Here is a 22,182-nt window from a genome sequence, read left to right as displayed (position 1 = left end):
CCTAACCTTGACTCTCATTCTTCATTCCTTCTCTTTAAAAAAAAATATTCTATTTTTAAATTTACATCTTCACTTATGGATTTTTTCTAATTTAAAAAATTGTGCTACAAATACACATAATATAACATTTACCATCTTAACCATTTTTAAGTGTATGATTCAGTGACACTAAGTGCATTAACATTGTTGTGCAATCCTTACCATCCATCTCCAGGGCTCTTTTCTATCTTGCAAAACTGAAACTCTCTACCCATTAAACAGTAACTCCCCATTTCTCCCATTCCTCTAGCCTGGAAACCACCATTCTACTTTCTGTCTGTATGAATTTGATTACGAACAATGAAGTTCGCGAGTTCATCCAAGAAAAAGTGCTACATACCTCATTGCTGAATATCACAGTGTATATTGCACCCCCTTTGGGAAGTACTCCCCTTGGGAAGCTGTGTACCGATGCCAACACCTCGTCCAGGCTTCAAAGCAATTTCGGAACTCTTTTTCTGGAATGGCCATCAGAGCTGCTGTCGTATTACTCTTGATGTCCTGAATGTCATCAAAATGTCTTCCTTTCAATATTTCCTTTATCTTCAGGTAGAAATAAGTCATTGGGGGCCAAAACAGGTGAGTAGGGAGGGTGTTCCAATACAGTTATTTGTTTACTGGCTAAAAACTCCCTCACAGACAGTGCCATGTGAGCTGGTGCATTGTCGTGCTGCAAGAGCCATGAATTGTTGGCGAAAAGTTCAGGTTGTCTAACTTTTTCATGCAGCCTTTTCAGCACTTCCAAGTAGTAAACTTGGTTAACTGTTTGTCCAGTTAGTACAAATTCATAATGAATAATCCCTCTGATGTTAAAAAAGGTGAGCGACATCACTGCAACAAAGTTCGTGAACTTCATTGCCCAAACTCGTATGTATCTCATGTAAGTGGAATCTCAGTATTTGTCCTTTTGTGACTGGCTTATTTCACTCAGCATAATATCTTTGAGGTGTGTCTATTAGGTTGGTGCAAAAGTAATTGTGGTTTTCACATTTATTTTTAACCTTTTAAACCACAATTACTTTTTCACCAACTATCTAGTAGCATGAGTCAGAATTTCCTTCCTTTTTAAGGCTAATAATATTCCATTGTATGTATATAACATATTTGCTTATCAATTCATCTATTGTTAGATGCTTGTTGCTGTCACCTTTTGGCTATGGTGAATAATGCTGTTATGAACATGGGTGTACAAATATCTCTACTTTAAGTTTGTTTAGGTATAGACCCAAAGTGGAATTGCTGGACCATCTGGTAGTTCTATTCTTAATTTTTTGAGGAACCACCATGTTGTTTTCCATTTTCCATTCCCACCAACAATGTACAAGGTTCCGATTTCTCCATATCCTTGCCAACACTTTGTTATTTTCTGTGTTTTTAATAGTAGCCATCCTAATGGTTGTGAGACATTCCTTTCCTTTTAACTGGTAAGATGTGAGCATTCCAATTACTTGAGATCAGTTGCCTGGGGGAGCTCTGGGTAAAGGAAGGCAGTAGCTCTTGGCAGTGGTTAAAGAAACAGAGCACAAGATATATTGAGCTAGAAAATGCATCACCATGCAGAAGTTAATTGGGATCACAGAAAATGGGCTCATCGCAGCCATTTATTGTGCTTTAATAGACTCAATCAGGATAAAGAGGAAACAAACCCTATTAAGTTATGGTGTTCTGGTAGGTATAAAGGGAAGCTCATAATTCTGTTTTGTTCCAGAAGTTCAACAAGAAGTAAAAAGTAGTGAAGAGATACTCAGGAGGAACGGATTGGGGGACAGCTAAAGTTGCTGAGTTTTACTTTGGTGAAATGCTTCCTGAAACAAACCCCACCTCCAATTTTCATTAATAGTTTCCAGGGAGCCTTAGGCAGTGAAAGAAAAATGTCCAAAGAGGCAGTGTTATTCAAAGTGAGGTCTTGGGGCTCAGCCAGCTCGAGCACCATTGACTTCTGCTTTCATTTTTTTCTTTGCTTTTGGTGAGAGTGATTCCAGGCACTTTTTAACCTCCTGTCTGTATGTGTGGCTCACTCTTTTTGCATGACTGGAAGTTATGTCTGTTGTAAGGGAAAGGTTTGTTTCCACCCAAACCTCCACATTTTGTTTTACAAACAACCACTGGAGACAAGCTTATGGCACCCATGTGGAGCAGTTAAGATGGAGTTTCACACCAATATTTGTGAATAGTAGGGCTTGATGTGTTTGCTGTGGCGACAACATAAGGGGTGCTTATGCACAGAGGAAAGAACGCAAGAGGACACAGGAAGGAGGCAGCCAAGGCAGAGGCAGCTCTGAAGAAACCAACTCTAGTGACATGTTGATCTGGGACTTCCAGCCTTCAGAACTGTGAGAACACAATTTTTTGCTGTTTAAGTCCCCCAGTCTGTGGTACTTTGTTTTGGCAGCCAGAACTGACTAATAAACAGTGACTTTTTCCTGGTGAGGCAAAGAATTGGAGGAAAAAACGGTTTGTGTTGTCTGTGTGTGCGTGTGTGTGTGTGTGTGTGTGTGTGTGTGAGAGAGAGAGAGAGAGAGAGAGAGAGAGAGAGAGAGAGAGATATTGAGGGACAGAGTTAGAGGGAAAGAGATAAAGCATGGTGGAGGAGAGAGCAGGTGGATTTTCTTTTTTCTTTTCTTTTTTTTTTGAGAACAGAATTAATGAGGAGGCAACTATTCCTTCCCTTTGCCCTTCCTAGTATGAAGAAGGGAGCATCCATCTGTTTGTCCTATCCATGCAAAAAGTTAATGAGTACCCCTCTCTAGAATTGAGAATTGAGGTGAGGCAGAACTTAGCACTCTGCGTGGGTGGGGAGGGACTTGGCGACACGCAGAGGCACATCAAGGGCAGGGCAAGGGGAGTACTGGCCCCTTGTCTCAGAGAAGCGGCCATCCCGGTGGAAATTCTGGCATTTCACGTGGACCAGAATCTCTGTTAGACTTGAGCACCAGCGAGGATGCTGAGGTCACTCCATGGGGTCCCACCCCTTCGTAGTTAGTGGAGTAAATGCCAATGGGCACTCGAAACCCACCCAAGACTCACAGGACAAAGCTAGCATCAGCCACTGGTCACCAGCAGCCGGGACCCGTAGGAAGGGATGTGAGACCAGGATCACGTGAGGTGCAGCGCAGGTGAGTCACTGGTGATGGCAGGAGTGGGCAGGCCACACCCCACCCCAGAGGGGCTCCACCTGGACAGTGACCCCAAATGACACATGTTCATGGCTGTATGAAACTACAGTTTACTCACCTGGACTGAAATTACCTGAGATTCTGAAACACTGTTAATTACTAGCTTTCAAATTCTTCTCCTCCCGCTCCTAGGGCACGGGGGTGGGGCTGGGGGGCTGGGGGGGAGTGGGCGCAAAGTCATTGTCAGTTACTGAGAAGGATAAGTCTTCTCCACATTTGTTCTGAGTGAGCTGAGAATCCTTAAAAGAGTTTGTTTAGGGACCACCGCTGGACAATCACTATCGTGTAGTCAATACTTCTAGAGGCTGGATTCCAGGACTAACACAAAGAAAGCTGTTGTAACTATATTAACACCAGAAAAACTACAGCTTAAGACAGAAAACATTACTAGACATAAAGAGGGTCACTTCGTCATGATAAACATTAAATTTATCAGAAAGAAATAACTTGTGTGTACTTTATAACACAGCCTTTAATAAGTAAAGGAAAAAAAAACATTAGAAGAAATAGACAAATCTAACTTCATAGTGAGATATTTTAGCACACTTTTCAATTACTGAAGGTCAAAAGATGGTAATTCAATAAGAACATAGAAGATTTCAAAAATATTACGAACAATATCATATTATGACATATTATAAACCCTTGCATCAAAAACATTGGAGAATAGATTTTTTTTTTTGTAAGAACACATGGAACATGTACAAAAATTGATCATGAATGGGCCATAAAGTCCATCTCGACAAATTTCAATGGTCACATTTTCTGACCACAGCTAAATTAAGTTAGAAATCAACAAGGAAAACTAAAAATTCCATGTGTTTAGAAATTTTAAAAACACATTTCTAAGGACCTTGTGGATTAAAGAAAAAAGCACAATGAAAATTAAAAAATGTTAAAAATAGAATGATAATAATATTACATATTACACTTAAAGGATGCAGCTGCAGAGATATTACATGACACATTTTTAGACAAAAAGAAAAGCTGAAAAGTTAGCAAGGTAAAATTCAGGAGAGAAGAACAATGTAACAGAAAATGAAACAATAAAGAATTTAACAAAGTTAAAAGCTGTTTCATCAAAAAGACAAATTTCTGGGAATGATAAATAAAAGGAAATATGCATGGGCCGGCCCAGTGGCTCAGGCGGTTAGAGCTCTATGTTCCTAACTCCAAAGGCTGCCAGTTCGATTCCCACATGGGCCCGTGGGCTCTCAACCATAGGGTTGCCAGTTCAATTCTTTGAATCCCACGAGGGATGGTGGGCAGTGCTCCCTGCAACTAAGATTGAACACGGCACCTTGAGCTGAGCTGCCGCTAGCTCCCAGATGGCTCAGTGGGTTGGAGCGCGGGCTCTCAACCACAAGATTGCCAGTTCGATTCCTCGAATCCCGCAAGGGATGGTGGGCTGCGCCCCCTGCAACTAGCAACGGCAACTGGACCTGGAGCTGAGCTGCGTCCTCCACAACTAAGACTGAAAGGACAACTTGATGCTGAATGGGAGATTGAAAGGACAACAACTTGACTTGGGAAAAAAAAAAGTCCTGGAAGTACACACTGTTCCCCAATAAAGCCCTGTTCCCCTTCCCCAATAAAATCTTTAAAAAAAAAAAAAAAAAAAAGGAAATGTGCAACTAGACATATGGTAATAAAATTGCAAGACATCAAAGACAATGCAAAATTCTTAAAATAGGTAGAGAGGAAACAATAATTACACAGAAAAGAATGAAAATAGACTGATAGTGGAAGTATCAAGAGCAAAACCGAAATCAGAAAAGAGGGAAACAACATATTTAAAGTGCCGAAGGAAAATAATTATCAACCTAGAACTACATTCTTAGCAAAACTGTTCCTCAAAAAGGCTGAAATACAGACAGTTCTGATAAATAAACACTGAGAATTTATCACCAACACATCACCACTAAAAGAATTTCTAAAAGATATACCTCAAGAAGATGGAAAACCACTCAGAAGGAAGAGCTGAGGTGGTTGTCTGGATTCTTTTATCTAACGTATTATTATTTTGTTAATCACAGAGCTTACCACTATCTGACATAGTGTGTATTTTTCTTATCCATTTGATTTTTGTCTCCCTCCTCTTCTCCCCCACCCCCATATAACATAAGCTCCAGAAGGGCAGAGATTCCCAGGGAATAATACATAGAGTCCCTCAGTAGATATTTCTGGGAACGGCAGTATTATTCACATCATAACAAGGACCTTAACTTCACAGAAAGATTTACAGTGATAAAATAAAAATACATTTTTTTTTTTTAAACTTTTCCTGTTATCCAAAGTTATCACAGGATCAGCTTCCTAACCTGCAGATGTGTCTGATTCACAGGGTAATTCTGGTCCTGACTACACAGGGTAATTCTGGTCCTGACTACACTGCTCCTTTAATTACAGCCACAGAAGGACGCCTGCTGCCCGCCCACCCCCCACCCCCCCAGCACAAATAGCACTACCATTTATTCTCTGCTAGGGACAGGCTGTGGTTTGGCTTGTTGTGGGAGAGTCTTTTAAAGACTTCAGGATCCTTGCTAGTTGGAGATTAATTAAAATTGAGATGGTAATGCATTTCTGATTGGGTCATGATTTATTCCCTTAAAGTATAGTTTCTACAATAATAGGTGTTTCTTTGGTTTCCCACTTAAATATTCATAGTAGTAACAGAAAAAAGGGACAAATAATGAATTTGAGGCTATAAGTAGTCCAGCTACTTCTGGCTAGCAACACCTTGAAATTCCTCCTTCCGGCTAAATGTGAAAATATGTGTGAGCACGTGTGTGAGTGTGTATGTATGTGCATATGGGGCATGTATGTATGAGTATGTTGTATGTGTGTGAGCAAGTGGTGTGTGTGTGTGTGCGCGTGTGTGCGCATGTTGGGCGTGTGTGTGAATCTCTGGGACACCTCATGACTGCCTCTCCTTCCTGGCAGTACCTGGCCCCTGGTGCTCAGGTCACTGTGGAGACCGTCTGCCCTGCCTCCCTGTCCCTCTGTAGCCACTGCTCCCAAGTGCCACATTACACTGCTCTGGAGGCTTTCTCCTTCTGCTAACTCCATATGACCCTGTGCTGCTGCGGCCCCTTCCTTTTAACTTTACCTCTCTCAGTGCCATTGACCTCATTTTTCAGGGAGCTGCTAGTCCCACCCAGCTAAACGCGTCTGGATCCCTAGGAAAGGGCATTGATCATTTCTCTCCTCCTCCTTCCTCTCTCCTTCCCTTCTTGTTTGGCCTCTTTAGGAAGATGCTCCACTCCCTCATTCCTGGTCTCTTCCTCTCTGTTTTGAAGTGATATAATCACATCTTTTCAAAAACATACCTATTTCAGAAAATAATGTACGAGTAGTCTCTCTAACACAATAGTTATGTTTCTATTTTATAAATTACATTTTCATGACTGATGTAAGTATTTCCTTCATTTGTAACTTCAAATTTTATCTGTGTAAAACAAGAAGCTTATACTTGAGAAATGAAACATTTTTCTCCTCTGAAGCATTTGTTCTTGGCATTTATAAATCCCCCTGTGGACATTTCATTTTTCTCCCTATCGTTATGGACCAGAGTATGTTCAGCTTTTGGAAATAACACTTCCTGGTTTTATGATTTTGCTAGTTCTTTTCCCTCCTTAATTGCTCTTTGGATTTTCTCCAATATGTTAATATTCACCTCCAATTAAATGGTGCCCAAAACGCGGCCACATTTCTTCTTCTAACTTGGAGCAGAGCTAACTCGCTTCATAATTAAGTCTTTATCTAACTCTGAATTTGGCTGGAGAGCTATGAAGGAAACAAAGAATCAAATTTCAAACTCCAAGAAGGACATTTATAGGTAATATACTACATTTCTAAATTGGGGCTCACAGCCCTATGTATAACACAGTGTTTCTCAAATTTTGGAATCAGGTGTGGAGCTTATGAATAAGGTAAAAGTCTAGGCCCATCTCATGCTAAATTAGAAGCTGTTCCCTAATAGTGTCCAGGCAAGTCTGAGAATTGCTGCCACAAAATATTAATAGCTGAAGAGAAAGGGCCTATCGCTAGGGCCCTTATCGCTAGGGAATCTTGAGATTGAATTTGTAACAAATTGAGTGATTTTATTCACTTCAATAAGAGGAAGAAAGTAAGAAAGGGACTAATAATTAGTGAGTGCAGACTTCAGGACCTTTGCACTTGCTATTTCCTCTACCTGAAAATGCTTTTTCTCCTGCTTGTCATTCAGTGTCAGCTGAATGTACTTTGGTCCGAGAAGCCTTCCATGATGATCTTATCTAAGATCCTCTAATCGGATCCTATCCCCTAATCGGACTCCTACTTTATATTATCTCTCCCTGTTTTGTTGTTTTCGTAATACTAATCACCGTCTGAAATTATCTTGTTTATAGGCTTATTGTTTATTGTCTGTCTCCCACTTACTGGAATGTACCTCCTGAATCCTCAAGCCTAGAACAATACCTGGCACATAACAGGTGCTTAAAAGTGAGTGAATGAATGAATGAATGAATACATATGTTAAATTTAGCATATACACTAATCCGTAATAATCACTAATCCCCACAGCAACCCAGTAAGGTAGATGTTAGTGACTCCATTTCACAGATGAGGAAACTGAGGCTCAGAGAAATATTAGGTTGGTGCAAAAGTAATTGCAGTTTAAAAGGTTAAAAATAATTGCAAAAACTGCAATTACTTTTGCATCAACCTAATAAAACCACTTGCCCCAAACTCACATAGTTAATGATTTGTGGTATTGGAATTTGAACCCAGGTCTGCTTGACCTGAGAGTCTATGTTTTTACTAGTACGTATATCAAGCAGTAGGAGGTGTGCCCAGAGAAGAGAAATGTGAATTATTTCCTTGCCCTCAAGGTGATTATATCTCAGTGGGGTGACATATTTGCAAATACTTTCACATATAATGTGCAGGGTTTGAATGTGATGATGGCAGTTAATGGGGCAATAGTTTACTTTGTATTTTAATCCTTTCTCTGGGAAGGGTACCACCATCCTCCTACTTTTCCAAATGACTCTTCCTTTGCTTTACCACTGATGGTCAGTCAATTACAAAGTCTTCTTGATTTCTGCCTCTAGTTGTGCCTCAGATTGGAAGGGTTCTTTATGTCCTCACAGCAATTTCCGTACGAGAGGCTACCATGCTTTCTCAACTGATTTACTGCATAAGTGCTGGGATGGTCTCCTTGCTTCATCACTCATCCTCTCAAATCCATTTTCCACCTGCAATCCATCTTCCATCTAATTCATTCTCAATCTGTAATCCATCTTCTATCTAATCTTTTCTCCATTTTCTATCTAATCCATTTTACAGCCAGATGATTCTCTGCAAAAAGATTTTATTTCATCCCTTTGCTTTAGACCCCTCAGAGCCTCACCATAGTCTTCATGTAGCATCCAAACTCCTGGGATGGCCCAAGCACTGTATAATCCCTCAGCTTCTTCTTTTACCATTTTGTTTCCTTTCACCCTAAGTTCCACCCTTCTGTTACTTAATACACCATCAGTTCTCACATCCTTTGCACATGCTGTTCTTTATTCCTAGATTATTCCTTCCCCTTCTCAGCCTAAGCTCTCCTACTCATCTGGAAGCCCTCCGTGTCCACCCAAGTCTAGTTAAGTGCCCCACATCAGCACTTCCATGGTACACTGTTCATCCTATATCGTTGCCCTTTCCACCTTATCATAATTACTTTTTTGTCTGTATTCTTCAAGGGGCGGGAACCATGGCTAACATGCTCACTATCGTACTGTTAGTGCCTGACAGAGAGAAGGTGATGGTTATGATGATAACGGTGATGGTGGTGATGATGGTGATGGTGATGATGGTGATTTGGTGAACGAGTGAATTAAATTGCTGATTATATAAAGGAATTCATGAGGATGGAATTTCAGGCAGGAGTGGAGGACCAGTTTGACAAATAGTAGCCTGGTTGTCTGTAGTCGTCTGCTCAGGCGGCCATAGGTGTTGTGCCCAGTGAAGAGAAATGTGAATTATTTCCTTGTCCTCATGGTGATTATGTCGCAGTGGATGACTTAAACAACAAGAATTTATTTGCTCACAGCTCTGGAGGCTGAAAGTCCAAGATCAAGGTGTTAGCAGGGTTGGTTCCTTTGAGGCCCCTCTTACCTTGCAGACGGATGCTTTCTTGCTGTGTCCTCACATAGTCTTCTCTGTGTGCGCATCTCTGGTGTCTCTTCCTCTTCTTATAAGGACATCAGTCCTGTTGGATCGGGACCCACTCATATGACCTCATCTAACATTAATTAACCCTTTAAAGGCCCTATCTCCAAATACAGTTACATTCTAAGGCGATGGGGGTTAGGATTTCAATATATGAATTTGGGGGACACAGTTCAGTCTGTGATATTCTTCTACCTCAATTTGGGACAATCTGAAGGGCCGTGCCAGCTCCAGAGGTCTTTGAAGGATGGGCTACGGCCTCTGTCACAACCGCACTGCAAAGCAGCTTCTCCCTCTGCCCATTTCCTGCCTTTATCATTTTTTCCAGGTGCATCTCCTGAGAGTACTTGCAAATGAACCAACTTCATGCCTCCCTGTTTTAGACTCTGTTCCCAAAGAGTTTTTCTATGACCCTCACGTTATAGGACATGTAGCTACTTATTTCATCTGTATATACTGCATAGTCATATCTTTGCTTTGGCACGACTCAAACTAAGTGTGACTGAAGAACCTATCCTCTGAGGATAAACACCATTTATATATATAAAAAAGATGTAATAATATCACTAATCTGAAGAATGATATTTGTACAATCCTTAGTAGTTGAAAAACCAAAAACAAAGAATATCAGATAAAGTTTCAACCACTGTGACCCATTTTATAAACCCATTGTCTATTTCTTTAGATTCCTTTTGGAGTTACTACATTGCTAAAAATATGTGAAACCTGTTTTAACTTTACAGCTTCCTTTCCAACAGGCAGCCTGTTTTGTTGACTTTAACTACAGACCCAGTAACTGAATGAAAATACAAATATTTACCATTGTACATGTCCATTGCGGTTGGTATGTTTTTAAGCCTCAGGTTTTGAAATCTCAGGTTATTTGGCAACATTTGCAAGACACGAGAGATTATGTCTGACTAGTGCTTGCATTGTATGTGGCAGAATAGGTCAGGGTACTTAGGAAATAATTTAGGTAATTAAAAACATACACTTATGCCCCTCTTTGAGGATTTTCCTAGGAGTATGAGTAGAAGGTAAGAAACAATAAGTTTGAACAAAATGAAAATTCTTACCGTGTTCCCAGGCAGACATATGATCCAGTGTTTGTTTGGGTAGTCATGGAAGCCTCTAGAATCTCTAGTACCTGCCCTCCCTTGCTTTCTTTCCAGGCGATTATTTGGTTCTTAGAGAGCTGTTAGCTATTCAGGGATGAGGCATTAGCTAACAATAGTGGTCCTATATGCATTGTGCCAGGAATTTGTGTAGCCTTGTGGTCGTTTAAATTATAAATTCAATTTTGGATTGACAAACTGTGTTAAATATGACTTCAGCCAAGGCATAGTTAGTGAAGTTAAAAATTTGTGAAAACTTAGCAATTACTGGAGTTAAAGCACTCTGAAGCATATACTGAACTAGCATCTAAATAATGGAGCTGTCTTCCTCCCAAAAAAGAAAAGTCCAGGACCAGATCGTTTCAGTGGTGAATTCTTCCAAACATGTAAAGAAGAGTTAACACAAATCCTTCTCAAATTCTTCTGAAAAATTGAAGAGGAAGGAGCAGTCCCAAACTCATTTTCTGGGGCCAGCATTACCTTGATACCAAAGCTAGATAAAGACACTACAAGAAAAGTAAAGTACAGGACAATATCTTTGATGAATACAGTCACGAAAATCCTAAACAAAATACTAGCAAACCAAATTCAATAGCACATTAAAAGGATCATACACAATTATCTAGTGGGATTTATCCCTGAGGTTCAAGGATGGTTCAACACATGTAAATCAATAAATATGATACATCACATTAATAGAATGAAAGATAAAAATCATATAATTATTTCAATAGACACAGAGAAAGCATTTGGCAAAATATCCTTTTATGATAAAAACTCTCAACAAATTGGGTATAGAAGAAACATACTTCAACATAATAAAGGCCAGTTATGAGAGACGCAGTTGACATCATTCTTAAGGGTGAAAAGTTGAAAGCTTTTCTTCTAAAAGAAGAAGCAAGACAAGGGTACCCACTCTCACCACTCCTGTTCAACATAGTCCTGGAAGTCCTAGCCAGGGCAATCAGGTAAGAAAAAGAAATAAAAGTCACCCAAATCAGAAAGGAAGAAGTAAAATTCCCTCTGTTTGGTGCTGACATGATCTTCTACACTCAGCACTCTGTGTCCATGTGGTCCACATCCGTGGATTCGACCAACCATAGATAAAAATATTTAAAAAAAAGCTGATGTGTACTATGTAGCTAGACCTACAATGGTTGCATCTGTATTGAATATGTACAGAATTTTTCTTGTCATTGTTCTTTAGACAATATGGTATTACAACTGTTTACATAGCATTTACATTTTATTAGGTATTATAAGCAATCTAGATAGCAATCTGAATAGCAATTTAAAGTATATGGGAGGATGTACTCAGGTTACATGCAGATACTACATCATTTTATATAAAGAACATGAGCATCTGTGGATTTTGGTATCTGCAGGGGGTCCTGAGACCAAGCCCGCATGGATAGTGAGGGATGACTGTATATACAATACGTTAAAGATTCCACCAAAAAACTGTTAAAACTAAAAAACAAATTCAGTAAAGTTGAAGTTTACAAAATGAACCAAAAAAAAAAAAAAAATTCAATAGCATATCTATGCACCAACAATGAACTATATGAAAAAGAAATAAAACAAAGTCATCCACAGATCCAATGTAATCCCTATCAAAATTCCAAAGGAATTTTTCACAGAAATAGAAAAAACAACCTGTATGGAACCGCAAAAGACCTCAAATAGCCAATGAAATTTTGAGAAAGAAGAACAAAGCTGGAAGAATCACACTTCCTGATTTCAAACTATACTACAAAGTTATCATACTTAAAATAACATGGTTCTAGAATAAAAACAGACATATAAACCAATGAAACAGAATCAAGAGCCCAGAAATAAAGCCCTGAATATTCAGTCAACTAATATTTGACAAAGGAGCCACGAGTACTCAGTGGGGAAAACATAGTCTCTTTAATAAATTTGGTAATAAATTGGATATTCACATGCCAAAGGATGAAATTGGGCCACTATTTTACGCCACTCACAAAAATTAACTCTAAATGGATTAAGGGCTTACACATAAGACTGGAAACCATAAATCTCCTAAAAGAAAACATAAATGACAAGCTCCTTGATATTAGTCTTGGAAATATTCTTTTTTAATATGACACTAAAAGCACAAGCAACAAAAGCAAACATAACGAAGTAGAACTACATCAAACTAAAAAGCTTCTGCACAGCGAAAGAAACTATCAACAAAATGAAAAAGCACCCTATGGAATGAGAGAAAATATTTGCAAACCATATATCTGATAAGGGATTAATACCCAAAATATATGATGAATTCATACAACTCTAACAAAAACCCAAATAACCCAATTAAAAAATGAGCAAAAGACCTGAATAAGACCTTTTCCCAAAGAAGATATGCTAATTCTTAGGAATACTTTTGATTGCAAGTAACATAATACTAACAAACATAATACTAACAATACAGCTCAAGCTGTAAAGCATTTCATTATCTTAATTCACAGGAAGTTTGGGGACAAGCATCTCAAGAGCACTTTCAGAACACCCTTCCATCATTCTGCTCTGCTATCCTAATTGTGTGGCTTCTTCCTGCTAAACTGCTGCTTCCTGGTTGCCAGATCATACAACAGCTCAGGTATCGTGACTACATGTGAAGGTAGGAAGCAGTGGAAGAGAGGGGAAGGGCAGGGTGGCAAAGATCTTTCTTCTTAGGAGTGGTCCATTATTAGGTTTATAATCCTTGCTCCTCCAAGGAGGTCTCTCTTACAAGTCTTAGGCCAGAACTGGGTTGTTTAGCAACCTGGGCTATAAGGTAGGTTGGCGAAGCAAATGTCTGAGGTTTGCATCCTCTATAATTTGAGGTAGGTAAGGGAAAAACAGATAGAGGATGATTTTGAAGTAGGCAACCAAAGCATAAGTTACAGTGGGGATGTTGGGCAAATAAATAAAAAGTAATTTTACCTTTCCCCTTTTCTGATGGTATGTTGTGTTTCAATTAAGTGGTTGGAGAAATAAGGATTTCTTTTTAATTGCCATTTAGGTTATACTTTTAGGATTGAAATGTTTATATTTATTATATTTTAAGCACTTGTTGTAAGCAAAATATACATACTTTCCCCTGGTAACAAAAAATGCTGACAGTATTATCTCATCTAGTTGCTTCCTGGTGTTTAATTATGCTCATAAAAGTCAACTTCCATGCAGGATACAAACTAGAAAATCTAGCCACTTTATGACCTTCATGTTTGACCTTTTATCCGATTCTTCTAAGTACTGTCCAGATATGAACAATAATTGGAGAAAAGAGGGTGTGCGAGTTCAGGCTTCGTGCAAGAGTGATAATGTACACTTTGGGCCACACTCATGAGACCTGCATATTTTGAAAGAAGTAGTTCTGTGTTCTTTGGGAAAGCTCACTATCTTAGGGATCTTAACCATTTCCAAGGAGGCATTATAAATGCTGCAGCAGAAATGCTCTGCAGTGTGGAGTCTGACAAGCCAGGGACCTAGGAAAGGCCCCTGCTCCCTCCCCGCCCCAGCCTTACCCTGGGGGATCCCTGAGAAATTAAAGCAGCATGTGAATCTGAGAAGTGAAGAACAGGAAATCCCCAGGCAGAGAAAAGAAGGTTGTAAACTGCTAGGGGAAGGAAGTTTGCGTTCAACAGTTTGAGACTTTGAACACACCTCTTCTTTTTTCACCCCTGTCCTATGGCCTTGTGGGACGACAGCAGCTTCAGCATCTGTCCTGTGCTATGGACATGGGGTAGGGAGAATATCAGGGAGGCAGTGGAGCCAGCTCACAGGTCCACCAACATTCCTTCCTCTCTTTCTTTCCCACCACACCCTGAGCTACAGTAGGTGATTACTCTTGGGAAAATTTATCTTGAAGAACAATGCTTGGGGCAGAGAATTAAAAGCTTACCTGAGGGGCAGGGCTCTGTGTGTGGGGCTGGTGGTCAAACTCAGATTGTGATGCAGGGGACTTTGTACTCTGTCCTGAGCCACATACTTCCCCTCATTAAATCTAACAAAAATGACAACTGTTAGGGCCTAGACTTGGCCCCTCCCACAGGCATACATTTTTAGCCAACATGGGGGTAGGGAACAATGAACTCCCAGGGGAAAGTGAGCTCACAGACACCTGAGGGACACAACACAATAAAAGAGAGAGACGGCAAACTGAGCAAGCCACCCTGGTAGTGGAAATAACTGGTGCTCACCAAATGTCTGTTTCTCATCTATCATCTTCCAGCCTTCCTTGCAGTTGTGTTAAGGCCAAGTGACTAGTTCTAGCTAATGAATACAAGTTCTCCATGTTTTTCCCCCCTTATTGTTTTTGACTTCGAGTGAAGAACTCCAAAATGGTGAAATTGCAATGTGGAAGCAGCCTGGGTCATGGTTGGAGAAAAGCATGGAAAGTTGCCTGTGAGTGAGAAATAAAGCTTTGTTTGTGTTAGTCACGGAAATTTCCAGAATTACTTGTTACTGCAGCACATCCTATCCTATCCTGACTTTCCTGTCACTGCAGGAATTTGAAATAATTAAATAGAACAAGAATTTACAAATAAGCACAAGACAAAACTTCAATGATAGGATATTTGTAATATGATGCAGGACAAGAAGGTATAAAGGAGAATATATTGGATATCCTGATTATATTTTTTAAAAAGGTTTAAAATATTAAACTCAACAGATAGGATACATAGAAAGTATATAGTTGAAGAACAAATTAGTGAACTGCAATATCAGATTCAGAAAGACTCCCAGAAGGCAACTTACAGTGAGGATAGGCAACAAAAGAGAAAAATTAAATTAAAAAAGACCAGGCAATACTGATAATTGATGATAATGAAGTATGACTAGAGGACTATAAGTAACTCAGATCTGCATCTGAGTTTAAAAAAATAGAAAACAAAGTAAAGTAAATCTATGACTGGCATCGAGAGCCCTGAGTTCTGGCCCTAACTCTAGCTCCTAACGTGCTATGCACCTTGGACAAATTATCCTGCCCTCGGCATCTGCACTACCCTAACCTACAAAATCTTAAACAGAAAGACTCAGACTGGGACTGAATCCTAGGTAGCTCAGTCACCTTGGTCAACTTTTATATCCTTTTTGTCTATTCATCTCTTTACACATCAATTACAGGTAATAACATCTCTCTAATATTTTTCTGGCACACAGTAGCTACTTCCAATTCCCTCTATTTTAGGAAAATTCTAAGTCTAAAATTCAGATTCTAGTTCAACCCAGTTATTTCATAAGTGAAAAAGTTAAAAAATGGAGGGATTAAATAACTGGCAGAAAGAATATTCACTGAGTGTCTGAACTGTGACTGAAACTCAACTTTGCTGTTGGTTGGTGGATCCCTCCAGCAATCTAGTTGCTCAGCAGCGATGTTGAGCTTAATCTAGAAGAATAGATCTCCTTTTGTGGGAATTCCATTTTTCATAAGCTATTTAATTTCTCACTTAGCCTAATGAAATAGTCTAATTTTACAGTTATTGAGTGAAGAGGTTGGGGGTTTGCTCCAGAGCACTGAGCAAGTTAGGGGCAGTGTAGGATTAGAACTTGCTTTTCCTTAAAATGAACCCAAGAGCTGAATGAAGTAAAAAAATGTGAATATATTTAAATGCCAGGCTATCTTTAATATCCCATCAAGAGCAGGGATTGCATTATTTTCCATTACAAATGTAGTGAATGGTTAATTAGAAAACGGGAAAATATGAAAATGTGTAAGGAAAAAAGTAAACAAGAGTGCTACCGTCTAAACAATGTTATTCTTAGTTCTGGTAAATTTCTTTCATTTATTTTCCCTTGAGAGATCTTACTGCACACATTTGAATATATAATTTTATATCTTGCCATTTACCCTTAACATTATAACGACCATTTCATGCTATTTCATAGTGTACTTAACACTTCTTATTAAATGGCTGCATAATATTTATTGAGAATGGCAGTTTATTTAACTATTCCTCCGTTAACTACTTGGGTTGGTTCCAGTTTTCTGCTATTACAATAGAACTGTAATAAACACCTCTATGAATAAAGGTTTTCTGTATTAAAAATTACAGGACAAAAGAATATAAACACACACAAAGCTTGTGGCACAGGGTAACTTTCTAAAAGGATATATTCAGTTTATGTATAAACTCATTTTTAAACTTTCAGTTTATTAATTTTAAATTTATTATACCTATTTATATTTAAAATGAGATGGAAGCAGTTTTTTAAATTATAGAAGTAATATGTGATGATTGTAAACATTTTACAGGATGCAGAGATGAATAAGATTGAAAATAAAATTACTGCACAACACTATTTCCTAGAGTAGTTACTGTCTATAGTTTGTTGTATATTCTTTCAGATTTTTGACATGCATATACTGATATTTATTACTGTTATTGTTGTATTACAAACATGCATAGCTTTTTGCCTCTTATTTCTCATTTATTAGTAAATGTTAAATGTTGTGTCACATTCGCCCATGTAGATCTATCTACTTCATTCTTTTTCATAGCTGAATGGTATGAACATAACACAATTTCTTTATTTCATCTCCTTTGATAGACATTTGGATTAGTTTCAAGTTTTCTCCTCTTACAAACAATGCTACAATGAGAATTCTTGTTTATATGGTTTATTTTTAATGCACTTATACTGCTGTGAAAATGCGACTTTGAAAATAATTGTTAGCAAGATCATTCCCTCTCAGTGAGCTGACACATACAATATTGAAACATCATTTACATTTTAAAATTTGAATTTAGTCATTTCCATTAAAACCAGGTTAAAATTGCAATGATCATTTCCTCTTGTACAGGAATGAATCCTCTTGCTCCAGATGGGACATAAAGCTCCTTAAATTGAAATTCTTTGCACGGGGGCTCTGGTGGCCCTTAACAGATGGAAGCGCAGTCTCATTTGGATAGTTGGGTTATGTAATTCAGTGATTATGATGGAACCCTTCAGATGGCCTCAGACAGAAGGTCGCCAGAGTAAGGCTCTGCAGCAAAGGCGGGTGAGGATGCTGTGGATTCACTATACTTGTTTCTTAGTGTAGGTTTATTTGCCAGTGTCCGTAGGACTGGAATCTGAGGTCTGAGCAGTATACCATGGTCTGGCTGGAAGACTAATCTTAGGACCTCAGAAATCAAGCATTTGTATACCAGTTGGAATTCAAATTGTGTCTTGCTAAACTATTAACAATGGTCCTCTTTGGGAGGACCATTCCATCTCTCTGAAGGCCTCATTTTCACAAGTATGCCAGACATGGCCTCTAGTAGGAGAGTATGATATTAATATTCATTCATAGATGTTTATTGAGCCCTGTGGGCCAAGAGCTGTTGTAAGTAATAGAGACAGAGTTATAAACAAAATAGATGAGAATCTATTTTTACCCCTAAAGGGGATGTTGACTTTCTCAGCTGGAAATAATCAACTGATCTGCTTGAATTTAGTCAACATACCCCACCAAAATTTAGCCTTTGTGCATTACATCTTCTTATTAATGCAGGCTACACACCATAGCAAACATTAGCCAAATAAAACAACCTTGTCAGCTTATCTGCTCTACAAGATTCTATTTCTCCTGTTTTATATTATACTGCATTGCTAAAGTTACCACCCATCTTTTCAAAACCCACGATAATTCCTTCTTTCCTTCCTTCCTTCCTTCCTTCCTTCCTTCCTTCCTTCCTTCCTTCCTTCCTTCCTTCCTTCTGCCTCTAACAGTGCCTAGAATAAGCACCTGGAACAGTGATTGGTACACAGTCGATGCAAAATAAATGTTTGTTGCTTAGATACCACAAACATTTATTGTCTAAACTTCAGGCACTGGGAATAGCTTTGGAATATACAAGGGTAAATAAAACACTATTTCTGCTTTCAAAGATCTCACATCTAGCTCGGAGATAGGAATATGAACAAGAAATATTATGAATACTTTAACAATTTTGTGCACAAGTGTGTCTACTTCCATCTCCCTAACTAAAATTGCTACTTTCCATTTTCCTGTTCTATTTCCCTACCCCAGAATTTTCAATTTGCCTAAAATTGGCAGACCAGGTAAGTCAAAATAACTTCTTTTGTTGTTTGTATTTTTGGTGAGTTAGAGATTTTCTCTCCTTTTGAAAGATGTGTTTGGAGGGAAAACCGGGTAAATGTTTTATACTTATTTGCAAAGCTGGTATAAATATTTCAGGACACAATTGTGCTTCTCTCATTAAAGTCCATTATCTTGTCTGTATGCAGAAGTGTTTAGTTGTGGAGAGAAATTGCTTTTTTTCAAATAATTGCTACAATCCTAATTCCATGGTAACCATGACAAATAGACCTTTGCTATAATAGGTATGATGAGCTTAATTTTTAGTTAAAACAATTACAATTTTTGTTATTAAAAATCCCTTAGTCTAATTTGATCTCTGTTTTTTAGCTTTCTCCCAGTTAAAGGCTGTGGAGGGCTGCACAAATCAGAATCAATTTATTTTTCAAACCAAGAGCATAAACTGCCAATCACTCTTCTCAGGCAGATCTGATGATATTTATTATAGGGTTGCCAGATATCCTAAATATTCCTTCTTATATTTATTCATATTAGGAATATCAATGAGTAAACGAAAAATTTATTTTGTGCTTTCCGTAGAATTACATTTAAATTGAAGTAATGGATGTGAGAAATTTTCATTTCCACTTAGGTCACTTTTAATGTTCTACCTATAGATGGCAGCAAGTGACCACTCTCCCGAATCTCTGGACCGCTACCCAGTCGCTGTCAGGAGCATGTGTTCTAAAACCGTGGTGAAGAATATGGAAGATGACAGATTACATCTCTGGAGGATGCTTCAGTTCGTTGTCTGAGATGCGGCTCTTCTCTTCAGAGCAGGAGAACTTTGTTTTGATTCTTCTTCTGAGGCTTAAAGAGATGAACCCCAGGAGCACTGATGGAATGGGCAACGTCATGTCGGGAGGGCACGTGGCTTGGCGCTTCCCTGGATGCTCAGTTCCTTCTGCCTTTTGCCTCTACTCATTCAGCTTGAGCTTTAAAAAATGGAAGTTCCTCTGCTAATTCAGCCTTGTCATTGGGTCCCTGTGGCTCTGGAATCCCTTTCTCTTATTTCCCAACTGCCAGGCAAATTGTATTCTGAGGCAGCCTCTATCTGAGTCCTGCTGTGCACCACTGGCCCTATGAAGTTGGAGCGTCAACCCACAGACAATTTCAGGATACTGATTTAAAATAGGCATAAATTGATATACATATTTGTTATTAAGATATATATATATATATATATATATATATATATATATACACACACACACACACATATGTATATATGTGTATATATACCAGGGATGCCAAAAAAATGTATACAAGTGGACACTTTGGTCAGCGTTGCTCAAGCAGTAGTTCGCCGTAATCAGAAGTGTCTGGACGTTGATGGTAACCACTTTGATCATCTCTTGTAACTGCAGAAGTCAAACGTGACTTGTACTTATCTTTTGTTATTGGTATATAGTGAGTATTATAATTTTAATACAGTTTTCCTTTCTTAAAATGTGTATACATTTTGTTGCACCCTCTGTACACACAAACACACACACACACACACATAAAATAAAAGGCATATATTATGCCTTTTTTCCAGTGCTTATTATTTGTCTAGCACTGTGCCAAATACATTATATACAACTCATTTACTACTCACAAGAGCTCTATAAATTAGAGATTATGAATCTCATTTGACCAATGAGAAAATGGAAGTGAATCAACTTGTTCAAGTTTACAAATCTGATTTAAACTGCTTTGGCTAGTTGAAGAATCTCCTTCTTGAGATGTGGTAAGACTTTGACCTTCTCAGTTAGTATGCACAGATTACTTCCAGGTGCAACGCGAAGGGTATAATTGTTCCATATCCTTGAAGACTTTGCACTGGGAGGGCTAACACACATGAAAAAGATATCAAGGCAGCAGAATTTGAGAAAACCCAAATTATGGTAATTGGGCTCTCTGGAAGGCACTGGAATATAGAGTTTTCATAGAAATGAAAGAGGCATATGTGGAAACGGGAGTTAAAGAGGAGCCTTCTTGAACTCAAGATGTGCCATCCTGTTCTTCTAGTTACCCTTGATTGGAATAACACTAAGAACATGGCTAGTGTCTGCACCTTACAGGGGCCAAATTGTATAAACTGGATTTTCTCAGACTCACGGGAAGCAGGATCTGGGTCTGCTCTCAGACTATCTCTGGTGATATAAGGTCTCCTGAAGCATCAACAAGAGGTATTTTATAGGAATCCATAGCTTGCAAATGGCCAGTAAACACATGCAAAGATGCTCATCATTATTAGTTATTAAGGAAATACAAATCAAAACCACAATGAGATATCGCCTCACACCTATAAGGATGGCTAGAATCAAAAAGTCAGAAAACAAAAAATGTTGGTGAGGATGTGGAGAAATTGGAAGTCTCATACACTACTGCAGGGGATGAAAAATGGTGAAGCAGCTTTGGAAAACAGTCTGGTGGTTCCTTGGATGATTAAACATAGAGTTACCATAGGACCTAGCAATTCCACTTCTAGATCTATAACCAGGGCAAATGAACATGTTATGTCAACACAAAAACTTCTACATGGGTGTTTATAGCAGCATTGTTCATAATAGCCAAAATAGGAACACAGCCCAAATGTTCATTAATCAATGAATGGATATATCCAAACAATAAAATATTATTCAGCAATACCAAGGGGTGAAGTACTGATACATGTTACAATATGGATGAACCTTGAAAACACTATGCTAAGTGAGAGAAGCCAGTCACAAAAGACCACATATTGTATGATCCATTTATATGAGATGTGCAGAACAGGCAAATCTGTAGAGACAGAAAGTAGATTAGTGGTTGCTTAGGTTGGGGAGTGGGGTTTTGGGGCTTGAGGTGTCGATAGCTAAAGAGAACAGGGTTTCTTCTTGGGGTGATAAAAATGTTCTAAAATCAATTGTGATAGTTGCACAATTCTGTAAATATACTGAATTGTACGTTTGAAATGGGTGAATTATATGTATATGAATTATACCTCAGTGAAGTTTTTAAAAAAGAGACAGAATCCATAGTCTGCTATAGCTGCTTACGTAAAATTTATTTCCCAGGTAGTATTCTAAGTACTTAGTATATGTTAACTCTTTTAATCTGTACAACAATCTAGTGAGTTGGTACTTTAATCTTCCATATTTTATAGTTAGGGAAACACACGGGGGCATGAGGGATCTTGACCATGGTTACTTAGCTTGTGAGAGTCTGTGGCAGAATCACTTGGGTAGAACTAGAGAATCTCCAAATGAATCCCTGCTCTTAACTATAGGCCATACTGCCTGTGAGAGAGGAACTCCTTGTGTGTGATCACCTACTTAAACCCTTTCTCATTTTATATATGGGGTGGAAGGGCACAGGTAGGGTGGAGCTGGCACAGAAGCCTGGTCTACTGCTCCCTGTCTGGGACTCTGCATTACATCATAACATCCAGTTGTGAAAGGGTTGGCAAGGACAAAGTCTGAGCCATTGCTTTACACAGGAAGACAGTTTTTTTCTTATACTTTATTGTTATTGTTTTTGAATCTGGGAGGAGAGGTAGGTCAGAATGCATAGATGGTGGTGGAGGAGTGTTAAAAAGAAGAAAATG

The 22,182-nt window shown here is 38.7% G+C and overlaps 1 long non-coding RNA gene across 1 annotated transcript; it reads left to right on the top strand.

The window, feature by feature from the left end:
• Positions 1 to 2,017: 2,017 nt before the first annotated feature.
• Positions 2,018 to 19,802, top strand: LOC141572145 (uncharacterized). The gene is made up of 3 exons (XR_012497320.1): positions 2,018 to 2,372; positions 13,006 to 13,136; positions 19,226 to 19,802. It is a non-coding gene; the product is annotated as an uncharacterized LOC141572145 (long non-coding RNA).
• The last annotated feature ends 2,380 nt before the right edge of the window (positions 19,803 to 22,182 follow it).

This window comes from Rhinolophus sinicus, linkage group LG06, assembly GCF_036562045.2.
Source record: "Rhinolophus sinicus isolate RSC01 linkage group LG06, ASM3656204v1, whole genome shotgun sequence".
Taxonomy (NCBI): Eukaryota; Metazoa; Chordata; class Mammalia; order Chiroptera; family Rhinolophidae; genus Rhinolophus; species Rhinolophus sinicus.
The sequence above is the reverse complement of the archived record's forward strand: the minus strand, read 5'-3'. Positions and strand labels throughout refer to the sequence as shown.